Source organism: Chiloscyllium plagiosum, unplaced genomic scaffold, assembly GCF_037043375.1.
Source record: "Chiloscyllium plagiosum isolate Xiang-an unplaced genomic scaffold, Cpla_swu_hap1 HiC_scaffold_9, whole genome shotgun sequence".
Taxonomy (NCBI): domain Eukaryota; kingdom Metazoa; phylum Chordata; class Chondrichthyes; order Orectolobiformes; family Hemiscylliidae; genus Chiloscyllium; species Chiloscyllium plagiosum.
In genome coordinates, this window is record NW_028270147.1 from 31115149 (window position 1) to 31131891 (window position 16743).

Genomic DNA, 16743 nt, shown 5'->3' on the forward strand with positions numbered 1-16743 from the left:
AACTTCCAGAGGGACTGGTGGATGCGGGTACAGTTGCAATGCTTAAAAAGAATTTGGATAAGTATCTGACTAAGAAATCTTTGGAGGGATAAGGGCGAAGTACAGGCAGGTGGGAATAGTTTGGTTTGCAATTTGATTGGCATGGACTGTTTGGATAGAAGGATTTGTTTCCATGTTGTATGACTCTATCAGTAAACTTGTGCACTCCTGACCAGTAGTGGGCAAGTTGTTGGAAGGAATCCTGAGGGACAGGATTTACACAAATTTGGAAAGGCAGGACTGATTAGGGATAGTCAACATAGCTTTGTGTATGGGAGATCATGTCTCACAAATTTGATTGAGTTTTTTGAAGAAGGAACAAAGATGATTGATGAGGGTAGAACAGTGGATATGATCTACATGCACTTCAGCAAGGCATTTGAAAAGGTTCCCCATGGTAGGCTGGTTAGCAAGGTTAGATCTCCTGGAATACAGGAAGAACTAGCCATTTGGATACAGAGCTAGCTCAAAGGTAGAAGACAGATTGTGGTGGTGGAGGGTTGCTTTTCAGGCTGGGAGGTCTGTGACCACTGGTGTACCACAAGGATCGGTGCTGGGTCCACTACTTTTTTGTCATTTATAGAAATGATTTGGATATGAACATATTGTATAGTTAGTTAGTTTTCAGATTACATCAAAATTAGAGGTGTAGTGGACAGCAAAGAAGGTTATGTCTGATTTGCAACAGGACCTTGAGCAGATGAGCCAATGGGCTGAGAAGTGGCAGATGGAGTTTAATTTACATAAATGTAAGAAGCTGCATTTTGGAAAGGCAAATCAGGGTAGGACTTATACACTTAATGGTAAGGTCCTGAGGAGTGTTGCTGAAAAAAGAGACCTTGGAGTGCAAGTTCGTAGCTCCTTAAAAGTAAAGAAGGCATTTGGTATGCTTTCTTTTATTGGTCAGAGCATTGAGTATAGGAGTTGGGAGGTCATGTTGCAGCTGTACAGGATATTCGTTAGGCCACTTCTGGAATATTGCATACAATTCTGGTCTCCTTCCTTTTGGAAAGATGTTGTGAAGCTTGAAAGGATTCAGAAAAGAATTACAAGCAATTTGCCAGGGTTGGAGGATTTGAGCTAAAGGGAGAAGCTGAATAGGCTGGAGCTGTTTTCCCTGGAGCATCTGAGGCTGAGGGATGACCTTTTTGGGGTTTATAAAGTCACAAGAGAAATGGATAGGATATATAGACACGGGGTTTTTTTCCCCTGGGCTGGTGGTCCAGAACTAGAGGGCATAGGTTTAGGGTGAGAGATGAAAAATGTAAAAAGGAACTAAGGAGCAACTTTTTCACAGAGGGTGGTGTGTGTATGGAATGAGCTGCCAGAGGAAGTGGTGGAGGCTGGTACAATTACAACATTTAAAAGGCATCTGGATGGGATTGAAATGGTTTGGAGAGATATGGACCAAGTGCTGAACAAATGGGACTAGATTAGATTAGGATATCTGGTTGGCATGGACATGTTAGACCAAAGGGTCTGTTTCTGTGCCGTACATCTCTCTGACTCTGACTCTTGGATATTACTCTGACTTCCCTTACTCAATTTAGGCCTATTGGGACTCTTGCTGTCTTGAGTCTGCATATCAGCAGCAACTACAATAGCTTGCCAGCCCAGCTCCGGATGCAAATGTTAACCATTTGGCTGAGGCTTGGCTTTGGGGGTTTTGCTGTGGATTGACTTCAGAGTCACTCTGTTCGGATCATGTCCTGTGTGAGGCTATGCAATTGCCTTTGCTCAAGCGATTGCCCCCCTCCCCCAAGTTCAATCAGTCTGGCTAGGGTGTTCACTTACATCCGCACACCCTGTAACTCATGCTCCACTTGCTGCCTTTTCTAATGACAAAGCCAGTTGTAGTGCCTGTTTGAAGATCAGCTGGGCTTCAGCTACTGATTGCTTTTTGTGGTTACATCATTAATTCCACATACCAAATAGTCTCTCAGCATCTCATTAAAGGTTAAAGCAAAGTCACACACCACTGCCAGTCATCTTAACCTCTTCAAAAATCCCATATGGATGTCCCTGGTTCTTGAACTGCTAAGTAAAAGCAATAGCATCTCCAAATTAGAGGAGTCTTAGGGTCATAGTATTCCTTAACTAAATCCATCAACTCTTGAAAGTTTTTAGTGCCTCAGGGAAAGTTAGAATTCTCATTACCAATTTAAAGTTGCGAGCCTACAAACTGTCAGAAGAATTACTCATTGCTTTTCATTTACCCCAATGTCATTTTCCCAGAAAAATAGTATATTCTTTCCTCATACTGGCAGGATCAAACGAGTCAAGCTTTCCAAATTACAGCATGATGCCAGAAATGTTTACTCTAACTCAAAGGTGACTGTTAAGAACAAATTTCTTCAGGAGCGTTTTCTCTTGTCACCACTGAATAGGTCCAAAGAGACCAGTATCCTATCTCCAAGTCACCCTATAATTTACATGTGCATTGTACTTCCAGCTACCTCAGAGCCATTTCTCAAATTGAGCAGAACTTCTGGCACTCTGGTTTATATCTGTCAGCCAGGGCTCCCTGATTGGGGCTGTTAACCTGGTCCAACCAAATAAGAGTTCCCTATGAGGTCCACATGACTGACCTCATTACAGTCACGACAGTGTCCTTGGCTCCGAAGAACATCCCTGCAGATTCCTTCAGCTAAGCTAATACATTTGCTTTTATAATCACAGTAGCAAGATGCACATAGCAATATCTTACAAAGCACATGATTTGGAGATGCTGGTGTTGGACTGGGGTGTACAAAGTTAAAAATCACACAACACCAGGTTATAGTCCAACAGGTTTAATTGGAAGCACACTAGCTTTCGGAGCGACGCTCTTCACCTGATGAAGGAGCGTCGCTCTGAAGGCTAGTGTGCTTCCAATTAAACCTGTTGGACTATAACCTGGTGTTGTGTGATTTTTAACTTTACAAAACACAAATACCCTGAATATCAAGTTAATGGGCCAGATTTTGAGGAGTGGCAATTGCAAGTAAATTATCATACCAGGGTGCTCTCTTTTTTTGGAATAAGGGCGGGCTGCATTTCTAAAAGCAGATTCCACTCATGGATTCCTCAGAAATATGAAACTATACATCTGTTTGGACCATTCTTTCATTGAGCAGACCATGTCCTCTTTTCATGGCAGTCAGCTGCAGTGTTCTGAAATGTCAAGGTCCTGACCACCAGGTAACAGCTACTTTCAATCTGGAAGGTATGTTTGATTTTAAGGTCTAAATTAGAGTGGTGCTGGAAAAGTACAGAAGGTCAGGCAGCATCCGAGGAGCAGGAAAATCGACGACCTTCATCAGGAATCACCCTATGATTTTAGGGTGTCAGCTGGGAAGGGTGCCAACTGGAGAGATGTTAGCATGCCAGGAGTAGAATGCCAGCTGAGAAATGGTAGGGTGCTTACTGGGGAGCCATGGTTAAGTGCCAGATTTGGGGACAAGTTGGTAGGGTGCCATTATTGCAAGGTGGCAAGTTAAGTGATGCAGTATTGCAGGTGGTGTCAGGTTGCATCCATTTAAATCTCCACTGCTGGAGACTTTTGTTGCCAAGCACATTGGAATTGCCCAGTGGAAAATTGTATTTCCTGGGCAATTCCTTCAGAGTGTGCTATAATTGGGATTCTGCAGGGGTCCCTATGCAAAAAGGAGAAAGTGAGGTCTGCAGATGCTGGAGATCAAAGTTGAAACTTTATTGCTGGAACAGCACAGCAGGTCAGGCAGCATCCAGGGAACAGGAGATTCGACGTTTCGGGCACAGGCCTGAAGAAGGGCCTGTGCCCGAAACGTCGAATCTCCTGTTCCCTGGATGCTGCCTGACCTGCTGTGCTGTTCCAGCAATAAAGTTTCAACTCCCTATGCAAAAATCCTATTTACGCTAGCATAACTATGGTCTGATCAATGGATACTCCAGACCAGTTTGGTTTTTGGTGGTTAGCCATAGAGTCCTACAGCATGGAGACAGGCCCTTTGGCCCAAACTGGTCCATGCTGAGTAAAATGTCCATCCATGCTAACCCCTGCACTTGCCCTACATCCTTCTAATCCTTTCCTATCCGTGTATTTGTCCAAATGCCTTTTAAATGTTAATGTACCCATTTCAACAACTGCCACTGGTTATGGCTGAAAGAATGTTGATCATGGCAGCAAGAGAAATTCCTAATTTTGAATAATGTCAAGTAATTACTTGCAATGTGACCTAATTCACATTTTCATCCTTTTTTGTGTTTTGCTTTGTTTCCTTTTCCTTTTCTGTGGTTTTCCTGTATGTTCTTTATCTGGTGAGAGGCTGTTAGATGCACACCAACAATCTCCCACCAGTTCTGTTTTTCTTTTTTACTTAAATATCCCAGCTGATGTTACTACCAGACAAGTCTGATCTCAGACTGAAATCTGGCTTGGTAGCAACATTTCCTCTGAGCTGAAGTGAAACTAAGTTCTGAGGATGGGTCAGTGGATCTTTATGCACTACATCATTTCTGTTATTCACTCATTAAAAACTCTCCCAATGTAAATGAAATGTTTTCTCTTCAGATGTTGTCAGACCTGCTGAGTTTCTTCAGCAATTTCTGCTTTTTGCTTGTTTCATCTAAGCTGGGCGGCTGTAGAAGTCACTACCTTTCACACTTTTTTTTTAAGATTAGATTCCCTACAGTGTGGAAACAGGTCCTTTGGCCCAACAAGTCCATACCGACCCTTCGAAGAGCAACCCATCCCCCTCTGATTAATGCACCTAACACTATGGGCAATTTAGCATGGCCAATTTATCTGACCTGCACATCTTTGGACTGTGGAAGGAAACCGGAGCACCCAGAGGAAACCCATGCAGACACTGGGAGAATATGCAAACCCCACACAGACAGTCGCCTGAGGCTGGAATAGATCCTGGGACCCTGGTGCTGTGAGGCAGCAGTCTACTTGCTGCCCACTTCTCAGAGGTATGAGAAAATTAGAGGGAAAATTGCTTGGTAGATTTTTCCTTGGTTTTTAAGAAATGGCCTCATCTTGAAACACAAGCCCAAAGGGAATGGATGTTTCCGCAAGCCAATGAGCACTATTTCAGATCCATTAAACAAAATCTTTATGCATTACATCATTTCTGTTATTCACTCATTAAAAACTCTCCCAATGTAAATAAAATCCTATGGATTTTCAAGAATGATATTTCTTGCACTGTTTTAACAAACCACGGCTTCAGAAAACCTTACACATTAATCAAACAACCCTTCATGGAGACAGTCCAAACCCCCACATGCCACTCGTTCAACATCAAAACATGCTGGGAACAATCAGCCTGGAAAATGAGTGATCTGTTTGAAAGTGTTAACTTTTATTTCCCATATTCTGTGCTGTCTTCAGCTTTCTATTTCTTCTTGATGCACAGCTTAAGTTGATTGTGCTGCCAAGTCTTATCTTCAGCCATGATCTAAGAATGACTGCCCCAAACTGTTCTTACCATCTACTCCGATGGGATCTGTTGCTGAATAAATGTTATTTCTGTGCAGCATTTAATGATCCACAACTAACTATTTTGTGGCAAACAATTAAGTGTTCTAAAAACAGAACTGGCCACAAAAATGAACAATTTACTGATGCCTGAAAATCAGCCCCACATTATTAGTAGTGAACTTAAAACAATAGAAAAAAGCTTTATTTAGTACTTTTGGTTGCTGAATTTCCACAGGAAACCAAATGATTCCCAGTAGTGCAGAATAGCAGAGATCTTTCAGATAATGTTGTGACAACCCCTCTTCTTTAACATAGTATGATGATTTATTTGTTCAGAAGTTTGGGAAGAGTGTTCTCCAATTGACTAATGGATAATGTTCTGCACAGTTTAGTACTTAGCATGGAAGGTTGCAAGTTTAATTTCTGGCCTCTTGATTTCGAAGGGTCCGTGTTCAAGTTTTATAATTGATCTCAGTCTTCACGGGGTGGAAGAATTGATATCGACGAGGGTTTCCAATTTCAATTACTGTTTCATGCCTTAGACTTAAAAAGAAATGAAGGCACGGTACTGTAGTTACCAGTCACTGTTTGGGCTCATTACACAGAATGGACATTTGCTTTGAGTTCTGATGTACTATTGCTGCCTCTAAGAACCACACCGTAGTAACTGTGTACTGAGAAGTCATAGAGAGGGCATGAAGAATCGATTGAAAAGTGTGGTGCTGGAAAAGCACCAGCAGGTCAGGCAGCATCCAAGGAGCAGGAAAATCGATGTTTCATGTACAAGTGATTCCCGTCATCAGGAATCACTTAGAGTCATAGAGATGTACAGCATGGAAACAGATCCTTTGGTCCAACCTGTCCATGCCGACCAGATATCCAAACCCAATCTAGTCCCACCTGCCATCACCTGGCCCATATCCCTCCAAACCCTTCCTATTCATATACCCATCAAAATGCTTCTTAAATGTTGCAATTGTACCAGCCTCCATCACATCCTCTGGCAGCTCATTCCATACACGTACTACCCTCTGCGTGAAAAGGTTGCCCCTTAGGTCTCTTTTATATCTTTCCCCTCTCACACTAAACCTATGCTGTCTAGTTCTGGACTTCCTGACCCCAGGGAAAAGACCTTGTCTATTTACCCTATCCATGCCCCTCATAATTTTGTAAACCTCTATAAAGTCACCCCTCAGCCTCCGGTGCTCCAGAGAAAACAACCCCAGCCTATTCAGCCTCTCCCTATAGCTCAAATCCTCCAACCCTGGCAACATTCTTGTAAATCTTTTCTGAATCCTTTCAAGTTTCACAACAGCTTTCCGATAGGAAGGAGACCAGAATTGCACGCAATATTCCAACAGTGGCCTAACCAATGTCATGTACTGTGCATGAAGAATAGATACCAATGTTAACATTTGGACAATAATGTAGCAATAATGTGTGAGGATTTAAATTGAGTAGTTGTTTCTAACTGTTTCTTTGGATTGAGCGAGTGAGAGATTGGTAACTCGACTGCTGACTAGCAGAAGACTAGTTGACTAAAAGAGGGGAAGTTTGTGCTGTGAGAAAGAGAAGCTTTTGAGGAACTGAACACTCTGCATCAAATTTACGTAGCTACTTAAAATGGTGGAACTTGGTGCTCCAATTCTACCATTTTGTGTTCCTGTTTGAAAAGGGGCAGTAACAAGAAGTCAGTCCAAACAGTGGTTCAAACGCAACTAGACACTTTTAAGCATAGGAGTAATTCTCACCTGGAAAAGTGCAGTGTATATGGAGCAATGTCGATGCTGATTTTCAAGGCAAATTGTGTTAGATCGGCTTGATTTGAGTTTTTTTTAAATAACAGTGAGAGATGGGGATAAGAGTTAAATGAAATATTGCATTTGATGTTTCTATTTGGACTTTTGTAATTACCACAAAATAAATTTATTCATGAAGCTGTAATGGAATAAAACAATGGTGTTAACCTGCATATCTAATCAGCTAAGGGGGAGAATAATGAACATATGTTCTTATAATGAGACAGAAATAATCAATGGAGGTCCAGAGGAAATGCATAAGGACTATTGCTTTTACTATATACAAAAGACCTGACCTAGGTACAGAGAGTACAATTTCAAAGTGAAGAGTGGTAGAAGGGTAGAAAATAGTGTACAGAAAGCCCTACCCCTGCTCCTAAGTCCACTCTACCATTGAACATGATCATTAGCTGATCTTAGAACATAGAACATAGAAAAATACAGCGCAGTACAGGCCCTTTGGCCCTACACTAGCCCACTATCCTCCATATGCCTATCCAATGCCCGTTTAAATGCCCATAAAGAGGGAGAGTCCACCACTGCTACTGGCAGAGCATTCCATGAACTCACGACTCGCTGAGTAAAGAATCTACCCCTAACTTCTGTCCTATACCTACCACCCCTTAATTTAAAGCTATGCCCCCTCGTAATAGCTGACTCCATATGTGGAAAAAGGTTCTCATGGTCAACCCTATCTAAACCCCTAATCATCTTGTACACCTCTATCAAGTCACCCCTAAACCTTCTTTTCTCCAATGAAAACAGCCCAAGTGCCTCAGCCTTTCCTCATACGATCTTCCTACCATACCAGGCAACATCCTGGTAAACCTCCTCTGCACCTGTTCCAGTGCCTCCACATCCTTCCTATAGTATGGTGACCAAAACTGCACACAATACTCCAGATGCGGCCGCACCAGAGTCTTATACAACTGCAACTTGACCTCAGGGCTCCAGAACTCAATTCCTCTACCAATAAAAGCCTGGGTGGCAACTTTCAGAGATCTGTGAACATGGACACCAAGATCCCTCTGCTCATCCACACTACCAAGTATCCGACCATTAGCCCAGTACCCCATCTTTTTGTTACTCTCGCACAACTTCTCATTCCTGCCTTTGTCCATCCCTCTTGATGCTTTTTATTTCTTAAAAATATTCTTAAAAAGTAACTTGGCCTCCATAGTCTTCTGTGTTATGTGAATTCCACAGGTTTACCATCCCCTACGTGAAAAAGATTCTCCCCATTCCAGTCCAAATAGCCTACTTCATCCTGGATCACCTGCCCAGAGGAGGCATTTTCTCTGTATACATTACACAGCTACATTAGCATTTTATATATTTCAATGTGATCATCTCTTATTCTTCTAAACTCCAGTGAGTGCAAGCCTGGTCAAAACCATTGTTCCTCATGCAACAAACCTGCTATCCCAGGAATCAATCTGATCAATTTTTGTTGCACTCCATCCATGACAATGATATCTATTGTTTGGGGGAGGGTGACTCGTGTGGTGCAGTGGTAGTGTCCCTATCTCTAAGCCAGTAGCCCTGAGTTCATTTCACCTGCTCATGACTCAACAGATTTATTAAAATATCCATGCTTTACAAGGTAAGGAGACTAAAACTGCAAATTATATTACAAATGTAGCCTCATCAAGGCTCCGTACAGCTGTTGTAAAGCATCCTTGTTCCTGTACTCAAGCCCTTTTGCATTGAAGACTAACATAACCATTTGCTTCCTAACTGCTTCTGCAACTGCATTTTACTTTTCACTGACTGGTGTACAGTACCAACCATTTGTACATTAACATTTCCCAATTTATCAATAATTAAATAGTACTCTACTATTTTCCAACCAATGTGGACAATTTTCATCCTTTCACAGAAGACCTGCATGGATTTGTCTGGTCACTCAAATTTGTCTAAATGATTGTGAAGCCTATCCACCTAATCTTCGCCACTTACAATTCCACCCAGTTTTTTTGTTGTCAACAAATTTAGGAATATCACATTTGATTCCCTCATCCAAATTGTTAATGTGTATTGCGAATAAATGGGGCCCAAGCCCAATGCTTTTCACTCCAAAAATAGTTATTTATTTCCACCCTCAGTTTCCTGTTTGTGAAGCAATTTTCAATTCTTCCGCATAAATTACCCCTAATCCCGTATGCCATGATTTTGCACAATAATCTTTGATGTGGGACTTCTTCAAAGACTTTCTGAAAGTCCAAATATAGAATCATGGAATTGTTACAGTGCAGAAGGAAGCCATTTGGTCCAGTATGGGTGCACTGGTTCTATTATTTAGTGCTTTTCTCCTGCCTTTTTTTGATGTCTTTATATACCATTTTCTATCCAAATAACCACCTAATTTCCTCTTCAATGCATTAGTTGAACTTGACTCCGTCACAATTCCAGGCAGTGCATTCCATAACCTAACTACTCCTTATGTGAAAATGTTTGTTCTCACATCATCATTCCTTTGCACATCACTGTAAATCTAAACCCTCTTATTCTTTATTTTCTATCACAATTGGGAACAGTTTCTCCCTATCTGCTATTTCGAGTCTGCTCATGACATCAGATCTCTCCTCAACCTCCATATTACCTTCCACATAGTTCACAATTCTTTAAGATTAGTGTCATCTGCAAACTTTGAAATTGTCCCCTGCACACCAATATTCTAATTATTAGTATAAATCAGGAAAAACAAGGGTCCCAATTCAAACCCCTGGGGAACTCGACTACAAACCTTCCTACAACCGGAAAAATATACATTGCCCATTATTCTCTATCACTCAGCCAATTTTGTATCTATATTACTATTGCCCCTTTTATGCCATAATCTATAACTATTCTCACAGGCCTATTGTGTGGCAATGTATCAAATGTTTCTGGAAATCCATGCATACCATAACAGTGCTTCCCTTATTGACCCTTTCCATTACATTTTCAATAAACTCCAGCAAGTCAGTCAAACATGTTTTTACCACCCCATCAGTGTACCCACAATCATCAGTAAAGTGACAGCAGATATCATCAACATTGCTATCAGTGGTTCCTATAGTTTTTTCTGTTTCCATAGGCTTCCAGGATCTGTGTGTGGCAGTGACTTCCAAAATAGTAAGTCAAAGCCATGATTGGTGTGCTGGAGCAGCTGCACATGTGTAGCCATGCAGCTTGGGGCAATGTTGCAGTCAAGCAACAAGGTCAGTTTGGATTCTGCCAGAGCCCCTCAACCCCTGACCTCATTATAGCCTTGGTTCAAACATGGACAAAAAACCTGAACTCCACAGGTGAGGTAACACTGGCTTTCCATGTCATCAAGGGAGCATTTGACTGCGTGTGGCATCAAGTAGAGTTAGCAAAACCCGATCACCGGGAATCAGAGAGAAAATTCTCTTGTTTGGAACCATTTCTAGCACAAAGGAAGATGTTTGTGGTTGATGGAGGTGAGTCACCTCAGCTGCAGGAAATCACTGCAGGAGTTCCTCAGAGTAGTGTTCAAGGACCAAACTCATTTCATCAATGACCTTCCCTCATCTTAAAGTTAGAAGTGGGGATGATTGCTGATAATTCAACAATGCTCAGTAATGTCCATTACTCCTCAGATACTGAAGCTGTTCATGTTTAAATGTAATGAGACCTGGACAATACATAGGCTTGGGCTGACGAATGGCAATTAACACTTGTGTCAGACATGTGCCAGTCAATGAGTAGATTATGACAAAAAAGATACTGTTTGGTAGCTCTGTGTATGATACTTTCCATCATTTACTGTTGTTTGAGAGTAGACAGTTGGGGTAGTATTTGGCTGAACTGGATTTGTTTTGCTAAATATAAATTGTAAATATGTATTTTCACATGTACCATTCATGCCAAAAAGGCCAAGTCCAACAATAGAGAATCTAACCATCATCTCTTGGCATTCAACAGTATTACCATTACCCAATCCCCTATTATGAACGTCTTGGGTGTTACCATTGACCAGAAACTGAAATAAAATAGCCATATAAATACTATGGCTAGAAAAGCAGGTAAGGAATAACTCACTTCCTAACTTTGAAAGCCTCTTCAACAAGACACAGGAGTGTGGTGAGATACTTTCCACTTGTCTGGATGAGTGCAGCTTCAACAGATTCAAGGAGCCTGACATAATTCAGAACAAACCAACATTTTGTTTGGTACTTTATCCACAAGCATTCATTCCCTCCATCTTGGCATTCAATTGCAATAGCATATACCATCTATAAGATGCACGGCAGAAATTCAGCAAAGCTCCTTAGAGAGAATCTTAGAAACCATTGACCACAATCATATGGACGACCAAGAGCACAGGCATGTGGGAACACCACCACTTTCAAGTGACTTATCATTCTGATTTGGAAATATACCACCGTTCCTTAAATTTCCATGGGCCAAAACCCTGGAACTTGCTTGTTTAACAGCCTTGTCAGGGTAACTACACCAACGGCTGCAGCAGTTCAAGAAGACACCACCACCTTTCTCAGGAGCAAGTAAGCATTGACAATAGATGCTGTCTGAGCCAGTGACACCACATCCCAACATCTATAGTCTATTTCCAGTCTACTATTTATAGTGCCAGAATGCTGAGATCTATTTGTATAGCACAGGTCAGTATGAAGGAGGAGAAAGTGAGGACTACAGATGCTGGATGTTAGAATCGAAGAGTGTGGTGCTGGAAAAGCATAGCAGGTCAGGCAGCATCTGAGGAGCAGGAGAGTTGATGTTTTGGGCATAAGGTCTTCATCAGGGCTTGATGAAGTGCTTCTGCCTGAAACGTCAATTATCCTGCTCCTTGGATGCTGCCTGACTGGCAGTGCTTTTCCAGCACCACACTCTTCGAGGTCATTATGAAACCTGGAATATTTCTCATTTTACAGCTCTGCCTCAATCTACACAGTATTGGGAGTTCCCTGATTATTTTATATTTTACTTCCAGGTGGATGTAGTTTGTGTTCTTTGCATTAAAGGGAGTTCACTTTTTTTAGAATTTCATGGGCTGTTTGTGATCAAATAGAAACTCTGACTGCCTGTTAGTTTGCTATGGGTGTCCAAGTTACACATACTTAAAGCAGTTGTTTGCTGTAATGGCTGCTTATATCTTATAATGTGTATTACTGTTTTAAATAAACCAACCTACAGAGTTAATCAATTGTTGATGAGTGATTTGATTATTAGGCCGTTATCATTGAAATGACAGTTGAAATCTGGGAAGAGATTTCCACTGTTAATATTAAAACTGAGCAGCAATAACTCAGTCGTGATCTAGAGAAGCCAGTTGAAAGTCTAAGGCTACTTCAATGATCCAGTTAATCCAGGCAAGAGGTCATTCCAGAGATTGAAAATGAATTTGTTTCCTAAAATTAATATTTAGTGAAGTAAGTAAAATAAATTCAAATTCAGTGAGGGTTTACCATTAGTGGGAGTTAAGGCTAACATCTTTTAGGTTAAACTTGGAGTGTGGTTATGTGTAATGTGTGTGGGTTGCAGTAGGGGGACCAGCTTGGATCCTTAATGTAAATATGCTGTCACTGAATACACTAAGTATCAGACATGTGAATTGCAGGAACTGAAGGTTTTTCTGCTTGAGCAGCAACTGTGACACTACAGCTCAGAAAGGATGAGGAATTTCTGACTTAGAGTGTCCAGGGAATTGCTACAAAATACTGGAAGTTAACTTTAAACAAAATCTTGAGGATAATAATGTCTAGATTGATTATTCTATCACATACTAAACAAATTCAGGAATTGAAAATTAAGAAGACAAACATGCAGTTTCGGGACTGTGAGGGAGGAAGGAGTTTACATTCTTAATCATTCTTGTATTAAAGAAATATCTAGAATGGTTTCAAGTAATATAACTGGAGAAGGCTGATAAGGAAAATCAACACTTGAGACTTGAGGAGAGGCTATGTAACTGATGGAGTGATGGACTTTATAGATGTGGAAGCTACAGCGAAGCATTTGTTCACTTTGATTAGAATGAAAACATTTTTCATTTCAATCAAAACTTTTGTTACCTTCATTCCATAAAATCTAAATGTTTTGAACACTGGAAATCTGAAATAAATACAAAATGCTGGAAAAATGCAACAGGTCTGGCAGCATTTGCAGAGGGGAAAACCAAATCAATATTTCAAGTTCAATTGACTTTTCTTTGGAAGAAACAGACCAAAAGAATGTTTTTGACCTCTGGTACAGAAGAGTTCTTAGGACATTGGAATCAAAATTGAACAATTGAAAGCATTAATAATTTTATAAGAACATGACTATATACTTGCAACTGTAACATAGTCCCAAGGCTGGAATTGAACCCAGGCACTATGAGGCAACAGTGCTAACCACTGAGCCACCATGCTGCTCTCATAGTAGCACCCCAACTTCATGTCATTAACCAAGCACCAAGACTCTATAGCACCCTGCTCTTTGTACACTCTGTTCACTGTCAGCGGACACATTATCTATTGCCAAGATCTCCTGGGATTCCTGACACCAGTGCTATCTCTGAAGCTCAGCTATCATCCAGTCAAGCAATGGCAGTCTGCAGTTACCCTGAAAGTTTATTATATTCATCCCAGACATGTCAGACAGAGGTTAAATGCCATTCCACTTTGCTGACAGGGAGCCGGCGGACCTGCTAGAATGAGTGGGCATGCACTTGCTGCCCATGAAGCATGATCTGAGATGTTAGTCACCAGGTTGCATCTCTGACTGTCGCCATTTTGTTTTGATATGGCAGGTGGGAGAATAGGAAACTGCATAGCAATCATTTGAAGTAACATCATAATGAGGTTGCCAGTGCATGCAAATGGGCTCTCGCTGCTCACGAGGGAAAATCTAATCTCAAACTGTTCGATGTCATAGTGTCGTAGAATCATAGAGATGTACAGCATGGAAACAGACCCTTCGGTCCAACCCGTCCATGCCGACCAGGTATCCCAACCCAATCTAATCCCACCTGCCAGTACCTGACCCATATCCCTCCAAACACTTCCTATTCATATACCCATCCAAATGCCTCTTAAATGTTGCAATTGTACCAGCCTCCACCACATCCTCTGGCAGCTCATTCCATACACATACCACCCTCTGCGTGAAAAAGGTTGCCCCTCAGGTCTCTTTTATATCTTTCCCCTTTCACCCTAAACCTATGCCCTCTGGTTCTGGACTCCCCAACCCAAGGAAAAAGACTTTGCCTATTTACCCTATCCATGCCCCTCATAATTTTGTAAACCTCTATAAGGACACCCCTCAGCCTCCAACGCTTCAGGGAAAACAGCCCCAGCCTGTTCAGCCTCTCCCCATAACTCAAATCCTCCAATCCTGGCAACATCCTTATAAATCTTTTCTGAACCCTTTCAAGTTTCACAACATCTTTCCAATAGGAAGGAGACCAGAATTGCACGAAATATTCCAACAGTGTCCTGTACATGGGAATTTTAGCTTTCAGCATTGAGAAGGTTGTTGCTGGACTTTTTTTTTAATTTTCCCGATTTTCTTATCATGCTCTATGTCATTCATGTGCTGGGAAGATTCACCCACTGTCTGCAAAATTTGACTCTACAGCACTGCTGACCTTGATGTTACAGAATCTCTGAACTCAGAGAATGACAACTGGGATACTTACAATCACCTTTTTTTTGTTGTTCCTTCCAGAGGTAATTGCAGGAACTTCAATTATGTGAATGTAGGTCCACTTTAATAGCCCCTGTATATCATGTCATGCATACTGCTGGATCACCTGTTGAGCTTTAGCTGGCCAATTAGCAGCTTATTCTGCCTTGCATTGTATACTGCAATTGTTTTGATGAGCATGCAATACCAAATACACAATTAAATTTTTAGACCCCAAAAATGTTTTTGAAAGTACTTATGACATCATGCTATTAAAAATTTACTTACTCCTGAATGTACCAGCTATTATCTTTCTGGTGGGCAATCATTGTAACTTCGCACTATTTGACACCAGTGGAACAGGTTCTGAAAGATTTACAGATCTGAAATGTTCATTCTGTCACAACCCTCTGTTACAGAGTCAGTGGTGATCATGTTAGAATTCCAGTGTAGAGGCTGGGGGTGAGGTGGGAGGGAGGGAGGGGGGTGCTTGTGAGTGATTAGGAGATCAGGTATATCATTAGCTAGGAGATCAAGTGGTTCAAATACTCCTATTTCTAAATGGGTAACTATCCAGATAAATAAGATGGAATCCTCTGAAGATTATGATTATAACTCAGAGTTCAAGACCTTTATGGAGCAATCTTGATGCATGCTAATTTCCCATTGGAAGTTTAAACTCCTTCATAGTCAGTGGGTTGTGACAATTTATGTTTCAAGCTACATTTGGCCTCTGAATATGTGGAGGACAGGAAACCTAGGCCATTATTTTACAGTTGTATGTCTGCATCTTCGATGTATGTATATGGACACAACAATGGTAACGGAATTGCATTGGCTATCCAAGGTGGTTTTTAGATTCCCTACAGTGTGGAAACAGGCCCTTCAGCCCAACCAGTCCACACCGACCCTCCAAAGAGTAATCCACCTTGACCTATTTCCCTCCGACTAATGCACCTAACGCTATGGGCAATTTAGCATGACCAATTCACCTGACCTGCACATCTTTGGACTGTGGGAGGAAACTGGAGAAAACCCACGCAGGCACGGGGAGAACATGCAAACTCCACACAGACAGTCACCCAAGGCTGGAATTGAACCTAGGACCCTGGTGCTGTGAGGCAGCAGTGCTAACCGCTGAGCTACCATGCTGCCCTAGTTGTTATGTATCTGAACAGGAAATTTGGGGAGGTAATGATATTCCCATGACATCACTCCTCTTGTTCCTTTTTGTCAAAAGGTGGAAAGTGTTGTGCATTTATGTACGTATATTGGACTGTCATTTTAAGAGTCTGATCATTTGACATGATGATGATGCCATCTGCCATTTTGGTAGGAAACAGCTCAGTCCATCTTGCTGCCTTGTAGAGCAAATATTCTGTAATAAAAGCACTTGTTGTTTTAAACACTGCAGCCCCTAGTCCTTCTTGAATTTTAATACATGAAGAAAACAGGTATGAGGATAAAAACAGCTTTTTGTCTGGGCAATCTGCTAATACTTCAAAAAAAATCATTGTCCGCACTTCAGAGCCACATTGAGAGAAAAAAGACAGGAACAGTCAGCAGAGATTAAAAAAAGGAGTTTCCTTCCCATTGGAGAGGCGAACAGTGCAAAAGAAGCTTTCCCTCCGCTGCACCCTGGAGGAACACTGACTAATGACCATCCTGCATAAAAGAAAATGTTTTGAGATTGGGATGTATTCAAACAATAAAGAAATATGTCCCTTAGTATTGCCTTCTTTTAAATGGGAAGAAGATATTGCTAAACTATCTGTGGTACTTTGTGCTCCATAAGTTTTTTCCATTTTAAAAAAAAAGGCAGGATGT